At 43.6% G+C, this 12,544-nt stretch overlaps 1 protein-coding gene across 3 annotated transcripts in view; it reads right to left on the reverse strand.

The window, feature by feature from the left end:
• PROK2 (prokineticin 2) overlaps positions 1 to 12,544 on the reverse strand; it is a 224,388-nt gene that overhangs the window by 39,640 nt on the left and 172,204 nt on the right. Inside the window, exon 5 of one of the 3 annotated variants that reach the window (XR_006580817.1) lies at positions 10,116 to 10,923. The exons of the other annotated variants lie outside the window; for them this stretch is intronic. The gene's annotated coding sequence lies outside the window, so the exon portion shown is untranslated. Of the gene's footprint in view, positions 1 to 10,115; positions 10,924 to 12,544 lie in introns of those variants that run through there. 3 annotated transcript variants of the gene reach the window in all.

Below are 12,544 nucleotides of genomic sequence, written 5' to 3' on the forward strand. Positions count from 1 at the left end.
AGCAGGCTTCTTAGTTCTATCTTTTTCAGATACAAACAAGACAGACCAGTATAGTGGCCTATATAGGAGATTAGATGAGATGATCTAATGGTCCCTTCTGGCCTTAAAAATCTATGAAGCTGAGAATAGTAACTGTGATCAGCTTTATGTGAAGCATAAACAGTCTTTGGCTATTTAAACTGCAGAATCCAAACTGCTGTGCCAGCATATGGGAGACCAGGAGCTACAATATATTTTATAGCCACACAATGCAAAAAACCCTAGTACATTAGGCCTGAGAATTTAAACTCACAAGTCAGGACATTCAGAATGATGATTCCCACAGCATCCATAACTCAGCCCCTTGCACATATGTAGCATGCTTTAGTGGAGATGTAGGGAAATTTATGCCTTACTATATATGTGTAAGGGGCAGAGTTATGGGTGTTGGGGGAGCCATAACTTTCTATTTCCTGACTTTGGTGCACTGATTCTTTAAGAAATGGAAAGAAGATAAATAAAGGTCCATTTTGTACTATGGTGAATGTTCCTCTTTCTTCCCGTTTTCCTTTCCCTTCCCACATGCCCTCTGCTTCCTCACACACACTACCCCAGTGCTTTACATGCACACGCCCGGTAGTTACCATTGAACAAAACAAGCAACCAGTAAGCTCTTTGGGGCAAGGACTCTCTTTTCTTTACTCATGTACATTGCCTGGCGCAGGGAGGCCACGTGGCACTACTGCAGTACAAATAATTGGTCACACTTTATATTAACGTTCCACTGCTAAATAATGTATAAAGGCTTAATGATTGATAGATGTTTTATTTAATTTTTAATCGAGTATTCGAGTCTCCAACAGGTTGCTTGTAACCTTGTTTTGTAATGAGCTGTAACGCCTTCGACTTATGTACTTATGATCATCTATAACCTATAACTACTCATGTCTCGAACATGCTTATAACTATTTATTTATTAACTCTTTATATATGGCAACTTTAATATAAAGTGTGAGTAGTGTGAAAAATCATTACTAATCGTATGCCAATAGTTACCACACTGCAGCAGTGGAGATCCCACGATCATTATTATTTTAGGCACAGGGTAATTGTAGGTGAATGTTGATATTTTGCTGGTGACTGCTGCAGGGTGTTGAAACAGATGTTTAATGGCCCATAGCTGGGCTGATTGTTACCAGTACCAGTGAAAATTTGGATTCAATTTGCTCAATGCACAGCAATTTATTTGAGAAAGAATCACACAAGCAGTAAAAGTTTATATAATACTTCTCCCTAATAAGCCTCAATTCCCCAAGCATAATCCCTCAGTAACTATGTTGCCCTTACACAGTATCCTGATTGGCAAACAATAGCTATCACTCCTAGATAGAGACTTTTTTTTGTTTTTCCCCCGTCAAGTACTTGGTCTGTCAAATGTCCCCCGAAGCAGGGTGTTGGTTACCCCGAGGCCTTCTGGTTTAAAAGTCCTACAAAAACCTCCCTCATAGCAGTGTCTTGGCTACCCTGAGACCTGCTGTCTTCTAGCATCACAGACTCTTTAGATGTTAATTGGGGAACTAACTAATTAACTAACTCTGCTTAGCATTTATACCTTTTGTTTTCAAAGGAGTCACATGTCCCAGAAATATGCCCTGTGAGAGTTTCATGACTGTTTTTTTAAATTAATATTTTAGAAGCGGGCTGCAAACAGACACAGACCAAAGATCAGGTGACGTTTACCCTCTTATCAATTATTCACTTGAACTCTTAGTGTGATGTCATCCAAAAGGGCCTGTGCCGAGCTCACTGATGGCGCGTTTCTGTGGTTTTTTGTTAAAACACATACACAGATAAAGCCTATAATCACTGTCAGTAAATTTCTATACCAACTGTATAATGCGAAAAGACCCTGCTCCCCAAAATCGTCTAGCAAATACAGACGTACCAAGCCATTCCAAACTCATGTTCACCACATTCATTCATATCAATTACATCATAATAATTTGGCACTGTCCCAACTTAGGGGAGACATGTACCCACTTTTAATGAATGTTTTCACTTTTGTGTCTCTCCCTGACACAAATAAGGACTTCAAGTATGGTCCAACAGGTGTTATAATTAAGGCTGCAAGTTTGTCACGGAGGTCACGGATTCCGTGACTTCTGCAACAGCCGCTGCACCTGGCCTAGGGGCTGCCTGAGCAGTTCTGGCAGCCCCTGGGCCAGTTGTACCTGCCACTGCTGGGGCAGTCTCAGGCCCCCATGGGCCCCTCCCCCCGCAGCAGAAGGAGTTTGGGTGTGGGAGGTGGCAAGGGGTTGGGGCACGGCATGGGGTGAGGCAGGCTCTGGGTGGCGCTTACCTCAGGGTGGGGACATTCCTCCACCCTCAGCTCCTAGGCAGAGATGTGGCCAGGGAGCTCTGCGGGCTACCTGTGCCTGCAGGCACTGCCCCGCAGCTCCCATTGGCTGTGGTTCCTGTCCAATGGGAGCTGCAGGGCTGGTGCTCTGGGCAGAGGCAGCATGCAGAGCTGCCTGGACACGCCTCCACCTAGGAGCTGAGCGAGGGGGATGTCACCACTTCCAGGGAGGCACGGAGCCAGGTAGGGAGCCTGCCAGCTCCACCAACCTCCCCCCACCCAGCACCCACGGTGCCCCCGGGCTGTCCCCCTCCACCTCCGACCAGCCGTGGAGTGGCAGCACCCCCCAGGCCACTCCTTCCCCCCACCAAAATTTAGTCAGGGGTATATAGAAGAAGGACAGGTCACAGGCTGTGAATTTTTATTTACTGCCCATGACCTGTCCATGACTTTTACTAAAATGTAGCCTTAGTTATATCAGTGGAAGGACTAGAATCTTTACCACAGCTCACTGAAATGTATGGTGAGCTTCACATTGACTTCAATGCGCTTCGGATCAGGCCCCAAATCACTCTGTCTCTTTCCTCCCCCCCCCGCCCCCCCGCTGCCTGTCCACGTTTTCATCAATTAACCAGATAACATGAATTGCATTCAATGGTAGCAGAAATAGTAAGATATATGATCAAATGCTTTAATATATGTAACTATTCAGAGAATAATAAGTAGCAGTAATATTATAAACTTGATAATACATGACATTTTAACATTCAGTAGAATGCCATTGAGACGTTTCTCATCGTAGTGCAACCAATATTTCTCCTTCTAACTTTCAGTTTCTTCATTTATTTGAAGGAAAGAAGGAAAGAAAATAAACCTGTATTCCACTACTCTGCCTTTCATAAAATGATACTTTTTTGTAAGCACTAGTGATTAAAAATATGTGTTTGATTTGGTCTCCTGGAACATTATGTTATTTTCAGCTTCAATCAGGATGCATTTCTGATATACTTCAGATGCTTTGAATGAGCAAAGATGCAAGGAAATGTATTACATTGGAGAAAATCATACAACTGGTAAATGTCTTTTCAAATAAGTTATAATGATATTTCAAGGGCAGTTTAGATCTATTCATATTCCGTATTCTCATTACCATTCTTAGCAACAGGCCCAAGTCCCTCAATTCCTGTGTAGTTCTGTTAATCTCTCTCCACAATGTCCAATTTCCTTACAACTATTCAGCTGATTTATTATTTCCCTTCTGTATTTTAACTGCATTGTAACCCCATAAATTTGTTTCACTCTCTCAGCTTCAATACTCAAGGTCATTAATACCCCCCAAATATCCTTTGCTTATATCACAACCTTAAATGTGCTCTTTCTTGCCCAATGGCTTGCTAAATAATTACCAGTGGCAATATCATCTTGTTTTTATAGTTTTATGATTAAAGAGAGAAAAATTAACTGAATCGAGTAAAATGTAAAAAGACACATGAAATATACGTGAAAGTGCTGCTGCTATTTAACTCGCACCAACGATATACAGAGAGCCAAAATTATTTTTTCTTGGAATGTTGCTTAAGAGAGGGCTAGGGTAAAATGAATGCTTCGTTTGGGATTGGATGCTGCATAAAACATGGGCAGATTTTTTTCATGCATACAGATGTGCAATATCTAATGCAAATGTGAAGGCCCACCTTACATGCATGCTCTGCTGGAACCGTTCTATTCCCCTTGTGATGCTGTATGGAATTTGGGGGACACTTGAGGATATTTTGAATATTAATATTGTAAAATTGTAGTGAGTTATGCCAGATATGCCATGTGAGGTATCTGCAAAAATGTTATACCTTGCCAGATATGATAATCTCATTTATGTGTTTGTATCACCTTTGTATTATGAGTTATACATATCTATGTCTGTATTTCAAACTTGTGCTATGCTTCTGGGTGTCACCCCCAGACAGTTTGGGTGTCAGCTCTGCCTAGCCTGCTTCATGGCCCGCTAAGGACCACCAGCTACACAACTGACCCATAGAGAGAAGACAGATGCACCTTGTGACTCAGCAAGGCATGCAGGGACATGCCTATGGACAGAACTCTAAGACTTATAAGCCAAGTGTTGGGCAGCTTTTTGTTTGAAACAAAGGCCACAAAGGCCACATGGCAAGAGACTATAAAAGGCAGCGGCATCTTCTCCATTTTGTCTTCAATCAGGGCTGGCTCCAGGCACCAGTGTAGCAAGCAGGTGCTTGGGGCAGCCAACAGAAAGGGGCAGCACGTCCGGCTCTTCGGCAGCAATTCGGCGGCAGGTCCCTCACTCCCTCTCGGAGGGAAGGACCTGCCGCCGAATTGCCGCCAAAGAATGAAACAGCGGTGGTAGAGCTGCTGCCGAAGTGCCGCCGATCGCGGCTTTTTTTTTTCCCTGCCGCTTGGGGCGGCAAAAACGCTGGAGCTGGCTCTGTCTTCAATCCTGCTTCTTACCTCTGGAGGAACCTTGCTACAAACTGAAGCTCTGAACAAAGGCCTGAATGACCCATCCAAGCTGTGGCTGTTCCAGAGGACTTTCAAGCCAGCAAACTCACCAATACTGCTAGGAACCTGATAAATGGACTTTGAACTCTTTGTATGTATGTGACTGTTTTACTATTTAACAACTCGCTTCTTGTTCTTTCTTTTTTCTTTATAATAAAACTTTAGTTTTAGATACTAAAGGATTGGCTGGCAGCGTGGTATTTTGGGTAAGATTCAAACCTAGACTGACCTAGTAATGGGGCTGATCCTTTGGGGGCAGAAGAACATTTTGTATATGTGAGAAGAGTTTAAAATAACTTCTAACCAGTTTGTGACTGGTTGGGAGGTTTAACTTCAGTGTTACCAACCAGTCTTGGGAGTATCTGCTCTCCCTTTTGAAGCCTGCCCTGACCTTGGCATTTCCAGCGAGGACTGCCCCGGGCGCCATGGGTCACACACCTTATCCTGGCTCCAGCTGAGGGCTGGTTCAGCTTCCATATTTTAGAGCAGTCTGTAGGCTGCTCTAAATTAAAACAGCTTTGGAGAAGACCATTCTGAGATCACAGGACCCAAAGGGCTTTGGCCGTGCTCCTTTCACCCTTCTTTCATACCTAGCACCCTGGAAGAGAGGAGAAGTAGGTGATGTAGAACTGGTTACATTGGTTCTATGCAACCTGAGAGTCCACCCATGCTAGATCCCCTGCTGGGCTCTCTTTTCTTACCCAGTTCTCAAACTGCTCCTACTGTTGCCAGATTCCAGAGAGCATAAGCTCTTCCTCGAATAGATCTTTTCCCTCTTGGTCATGAGAGTCCAGAGGGAGAAATGTTGTGAAGCTGTTGCTTAACTGCTTAGAAAGGGCGTGTGGGTCAGGCAAACAAGGCCGGGAATTGGGATAGCTAGGTTCTATTCCCAGTTCTGCCACTGACCTGCTGTGTGATCCTAGAAAAAAAGGCCAGTGTGGGACTCTCTTTTACTAAATGTTTGTGCAGCACCTAGCACAACGAGGGCCCTATCTTGATTTGAGAAAGTATCATTCAAGCTGTATTCTGACTATGCCAGAAAGAAGCAGAGCAGCAAAGCTGTTTGTCTTTTTTAAAATAAACTTTGCAAGAAAAGTTTGGAGAAAATCATATTTCCATTGTACCAAAAGGAAAAAAGCAAGATACATAGGAGAGAGCAGGGCTGAACATGGGAGGTGCAAGGCAATAAGTCTGTGTCTATCTAACAGATTTTAAAAAGTGTTTTTTGTGAATTTAGCACCCATGAAAGCAACAAGAGAATTTATATCCTGGGATGGCGGGCAGAGCCCCGCCAAGCAAAGGACAGATTACCCCCTTCAGATGAGGGTGGGGTCATTGAACTCAGATATCAGCCAAGTATGGGGAACAAAAAATGAAAAAACAGAGATAGAGTTCAGGTCACAGAGTCCAAATGAGGGATCCAAAATGGGACACAGCGCATAGAACTTTGGGCAATGCCTGTTGCCCTAAGGAAGAGGCAATAGATGCCACTCAGGAACTCTGTGCTGACGTATGCATGGCTGAGAGACTGGAAAAAGGCCCCAGCCACCCAACAGTTGCAGAGGATCCCCCAATCCTGCCTCCTCCTGGTCTGATAGATGGCCCAACATCAGGAGAAGGTTGATGAGACAGTCTCAGGATCTTGCGTGGCCACAGACAGGAAGTGTGTAGGGGAACAGGTGTGCGAAGAAGTACAGCCAGAACTTCAATTCTAGGTTCTGGAGAAGATGGAAGAGGAGCTGCAACTGATCAACAGCCCTGGAGACTGAAATCCCTGTCGACAGACGGTGCCACCTGAGCACTCCCCGATCATCTCCTTGAGGTACCACCCCCTACCCAAAGCTGCACCTAAGAGCCCTATATCCCTAAGTGTTTTAAAGTAAAACCAGTATTCACTGTAACTGACAAACATGACCATGAAGACACTCCCAAATTATGTAGCACTCATTCCTGACAATGCTACTGCTGCATATTATGGAAGTGTCAGTCATGGTTCTAAAATTAAGGTTGAGTTGAGTTTGCAACCAGGGCTGGTATTAGCGGGTAGCAAGCAGGGCAACTGCCTAGAGTCAGGCTTCACATGGCAGGGCTTAGGCTCAGGCCCTGTACAGTGGGTCTTGGGCATGGGCTTCAGACGTGTTGTAGAAGTGTTGCAGAAATCCAATGTGTACGCAGGCAAGGGGGCCCACTCCTTAGTTTCTGCCCTGGGCCCCAGTGAGTCTAACGCCGTCCCTGTTTGCAACTAAAGCAGGATTTCAGGCACTTCGTTACACGTGACAAATATAGCTCATCCTCTCCAAAATTATAGTACTTACTCTTTGAGCAGAGAATGGATTTTCTGAGAATTCACAAGTTGATGGGTTAAGAAAACATCCTTTTATGCCTAATGCTGACCTCACAGAGCAAGAGAAGAACATCCATACTGGCCCGAGAAGTATTGCTCCCAACCAACTGATGGCAACTGCATATCTAGCACAGGATAATGGGTCCTGTCGATTGCCATATGTTAGTGTTAAAAGATTATTATTTTCAAGGAAACATTAATACGTTGGAACTTTTCAATATCCTTTCTTCCCCCCCATCCCCTTTTTACCATCCATATATACTCTGAACTGTGACTCGATCGGTAAGCAAGGTGAATTCCCAACTTGCTCACAAGTGGATTTGTATTGTTATTTAAGGTGAGAAAATATACAGTGTTCTTGGATTGACAATGGCTCCATGGGTCAGTTAAGACCTGGGGCTCAATGGATAACAAGATCGCCACAAAGAATATGAGCTGGAAACAGTTTGACACTCATGCAGCTGCTATGCGCCTCCCAGTAGCAGTGCAGTGCTAGGAAGCTATGAGAAAAGCATGACTATGGAGATATGAAAATTCTTCACGACCTCCAGATCGGCAAGAATGACCTGAAATGTAGCTAAAATACAATGTTACCTGCATGTATGAATGTGTGGGACCGTTATTACCAAGACAACACAGGTCAACTCAACAAACCCTGTGCACCGAGTTGCCCCGTGATGTCTCTGCACTGCTTGGAGAGGGAGAGGAAAAGGTGGGCTGGCCTGTGGACTATTGCAAATATAACCCACTGCCCCCAACTGCCAGGAGGATCGTGCTGCATCTGCCATTCCCCATACCCAGTCATAGTGATTGCGGCTTGGCAATAGAGGTGCCCTAGACTCTACTTGTGGACTGGGGGCAGATTTTGTATCCATTAGCCCACATAGTCCTCATACTTGGGCTTTGCTTGTAGGGTCATCATTTGGGCTTTGGTGACTGGATTATATGATGAACGGGTTGCTGAAAAAAGAGAAAGGGGAAAATAAAAACCTAGACTCTTTCCTTTAAAGACACAGAATATATTACAATGAAGAGGTTTGTGAAGAAAGCGACTACTTTTTATTCTACAGTAGGTGGGAACAAAGTGGCAAAAATTAATTAAACCAAATTGGGACAGTGCTATTTGCGTGTGCCCGGGAAGTACGGTATGGAGGTGTTTTAAAATGCTGTGGGTCCCTTCCATTTTATGGTGTAATGAGTGAATGATAACCCTTAATTGTTGCTCATTACAATCATTTTTTATTCAAAGGCAAAATAACACTTCTTATACTTTGCTGTAACATGCTTAATTTATAGAAGGTAAAAATATTGTAGGAGGCACTGACTATTCCCTATAGACAAAGAAGCCAAGCAGCAACCTCTTAAAATATATCAAGAATGACAATGAAAGAGCACATTTCCCAAACTCTAACCACCAGGCAGTGAAGGAAGTAATTCAACAGAGAAATACTGATATGGTGCCTTCACCAGACATGTAACTCAAGACAGTTGACAAAGCAACAAGAAAAACAGATCAGCTGTAGGTATGATTAAAGTATGATTAAAAGTGGTCGAAAGATCAGAAAACGAAACCTGCTGAGCAGAGTAGCCAAATTATATCCCACAGTTATACCCACAGCCATGTGTGTTCAGACTGGCTGTTCCTCTATAAGAGCTGCTCACCCCACACTCTAGATCCTCTTTTCTGTTCCCATCTTCTTTATAACCAGTGTGATAACAAGCTACATTGCTCTGGAAGAAAGAGGTCTGGTGAAATATTGAAGAAACCTGAAGTTACAACAGAGCTGTGAAGGAGGAAACCTAAAACCACAAGGTGTCTCCAACTGATTAGACAGCTGAATGGGTTGGGGGCAGGAAAAGAGAAACTCTCCATACAAATGTGAGGTGTCCTTTATTCACTGTACCTAAACCCTCTGCTCTATGACCCGAGTTAGATTTTACCAGTAAGGCCTTGTCTACATACAAAAGTTGTACAGATTTAACTATAGTAGTAGAGGGAAAGTGATACAACAAACCCTGGGGTGGGTGCAGTTAAGACGGGTATATATTACTAATCTTGCTATGACTTAAGGGGGATATGAGTGAAAGGCACTGACGCTGGCCTAACTGTCCACACTAGAGATTGTACTTGTATAACCCTGCTGGTTAAAAAAAAATTCACCCCTAACCACTACAAAAACTATGTGTACTACATGTGCTGTGTAAAGCATTTCTTTTGTTTTAAATTGACCTTTCCCCCTACTTTTAATAAATCCCGTATTCAGTTAGACAACTTGAGTCTTAGGCCTGGTCTACACCTCAGCGTTAGGTCGACATAAGGGAGGAAATGTCTAATGACCATGGAGGAGAATAGGGTAGGGTGGTAACACATAAAATTACATATTATCAAGTGAGGCTACGTATGTGTCAGGAAGGTTAAGGAAGTCTATGCTGGTTTAATTTCTATACTGCATGGCTGGAAGAAAAAGCATGCAGTAGGTCAAGAAAGTACCTGTCAGTCACCACTATGTGGGCAATCATGCCTAGTGGTCAGAGCAGGAGTCAGGCCTAGTGGTCAGGACCAGGTTACCTGGAGTGAGGCAGGGCTGGAACAAGCAGGCACAGGAGCCATCACAGCCCTGGGCAAATGCTTTGAGAAGCCACTGAATTGCTGCTCACTTTTCCAGCCAATCAGGCGGTGCAGTTAATCAGGCAGCCTAGTACAGGCCAGCTGGGCTTGTTAGGTGGCCTGGAGACTGGCTCTGCTGCAGATGCTGATTCCTGACAGTACCAAGAATCCCTGCCACATTCACATACCTGCACCTTTTGCATCCTATTAATGTGTAAATTATAATTTAGACTCCTTCAGGCACCCTTATTCTCATCTTGGGAGCTGGGACTGAAAGGCTGAGAGCTGGGGTGGGAAGCAGACTGTTCTTGCAAATAGGCCAGTGGTAGCCAGGACAAGTGGATACTCGCAAGGGACCTGCAAAAAAAGGGGCCATGCAGATGAACTAAAGGATTGAATTCTGGCAGGGGATCTGCCAGGCAGTGCTTGATTGTCTTTGGAAAGAGCCCCATTTTCATACCCCTGTACTGGACTGCCCCTAGTGACTGAGATTGGAACCGTTGCTCATCTTTTGTTTGTAATTGGTAAAGCGACCGTGTCTCGGCTGTTTGCACTGTTTATTCCGAGGGAGGGAATCCTTTGTTATTCATCAGAGTCTGTGAGCATTTATGGGAACCCACCGAGGGCTAGAGCCTGCTGAACCTAGTTCTTGGAGCACCTACAGGTCTGATGGGGTACACCCAGCATGCTCCTGATACAGACTGGTGTACTATACCACTCGCCGTCAGACCCTGCAGCATGGCTAGGTCCAGCATCATTTCTGACCCAGTCTGGCATAGCACTGAAGAATGCATTTGCAGGACCCACTGGAGATAGTTCTTTGGAGCAGGGGCTGGCTTTTCTTTATGTTCATTTTTAGCACATAGCACACTGGGGCCCCGATCCCTGACTGGAAGTTCTAGGCCACAATGAAAATTCATAACAGTGTCACCTCACACAATCCAGATACATTCTCAGAAATCTGCTAACATCCAGAAATTATCGCCAAAGTCAAGGTCACATTTCTGAAGCTCCAGTTCAGTACAGTGCAGTGTCGCTTTGTGGCCGTTGTTTAGCGAATGATTAAAGGAACATTGTAGGCAAGTGTGGGTACTGGGGTCCCATCTGTCGGAGGAAGAGTCAGAAGTTAATTTAAGTGACTCCTACAACATGTTGCCTAATTCCAGTAGCAGTGGGGCTAATTAAAATGGAGTTGGTCCAAGAGCACAGCAGAGTATCAGCAGTAAGGCATAAATCCTGTCTTACAGGCACCAATAAAATTCCAGGCACAGTAATGAACAAGACATGCTGGAAGCATGCAACGTGTGTTACAAAGCCGGGAAGGAATGCTAAGCAGCATAATTAACTGATAACCCCCCTGGTGCCATTGATAACTCCGTGAATATTTCATAATCTCTTCCCACAAATCTGTACTGACAAACATGATATAGAACTAGTTACAACAGAATGTCTTTAATATGCCTGTATGGTGCAACTGCTATTTCTGTAACTATGAATGTATCATTAAACATATTATTTTTCAGATACTCCTGTAGGAGACTTACTAGCTACAGAGACATAGCCAACTTCCACTTTCTGCGTGGACTTTGGAGAAGACTTCCTCTAACGGACATTTTAAAGCTCCTAGCAATATAGCTAGGTACTAAACTTATTCAAGGAAAATCAAAACAATATAAAACAGGTCTTTAAAAATAAACAACAAGCAAGAAATACTAACCCTTAGTTACACCTATGACGCATTATTGGTGTCAATGAAGGTACACAATTTTACTTGAGGAAATAATTATACCCTGTCGCTTTACAAATAATTTCTTATTTACCAACCTTGCCAAGTTATCATTACACTTTGCCAGGCCAGGCACAAAATCTACTTGCCTTCCCATTACCATAAATGGTCTTTGGTATTTGAAAGATACACTGTCTCTGTCCAGCGACTCAGTTACCGCTGGGGCCTTTCCCAATGCTAACCAATTACAGATGGAGCTATTGCAAGAAATGTAGGATACTTAGGCTCTCCTGTATATGAAAGAGGGGCTGAACAGAAGAACAAACACCCAAATTCCACAAGAAAAGCTGTTCTCACATTATTTGCTACCTAGAACAATCCATAAGTGTCCAGAACTTTGCTGGGAAGTCTGTTCTAGTGGGATTTTTATTCTAATTCCTAGATCAGAAAGATGGGGTTAAGAGTTCATAAATATTAGAGAGAGCCTGGAGCCACAAAGGTAAGATCCAGATCAAATCTTCTCTTTAGCCAAGGGTTTGGAGCCAAGATTGAGCTCCTCTCTCTATCGAGTATTTAGATGACTTGATGCTTAATATTCAGTGAATGCTCTGAGGTTCGTTCATCTACTAGGTTTTACCTAGAGCTATGTGGAACAACCTTAGTGCCTTTTTTTATGATTTGAATTATTTGATTCTTATGATTTCACCCCTGAGGTTTGCTTTCAAGTTTCAGCATCAAATAATCCCCAGATTTCAAAGTGAAAAGTCAGCTGATTCCACTGAGTTTTGCTTTGTTTTAAGGGCAAACCATGCAAAACTAAGGAGTTTTGTGTGGTTTCCAGTTCCATTCAAACCTAGATGTTTCTTCTTGACCTATTGTACTGCAGATATTTATAAAAGACTATTTCTCTTTATGGAGCTATTGTGCATAGGTACTGGCATGACTGCAGGATTCAGCGTAATATGCTTGCTTCCTCTGAGGTATTTTTCCCCGGATACT

This window comes from Mauremys mutica, chromosome 7 (genome assembly GCF_020497125.1).
Source record: "Mauremys mutica isolate MM-2020 ecotype Southern chromosome 7, ASM2049712v1, whole genome shotgun sequence".
Classification (NCBI taxonomy): domain Eukaryota; kingdom Metazoa; phylum Chordata; order Testudines; family Geoemydidae; genus Mauremys; species Mauremys mutica.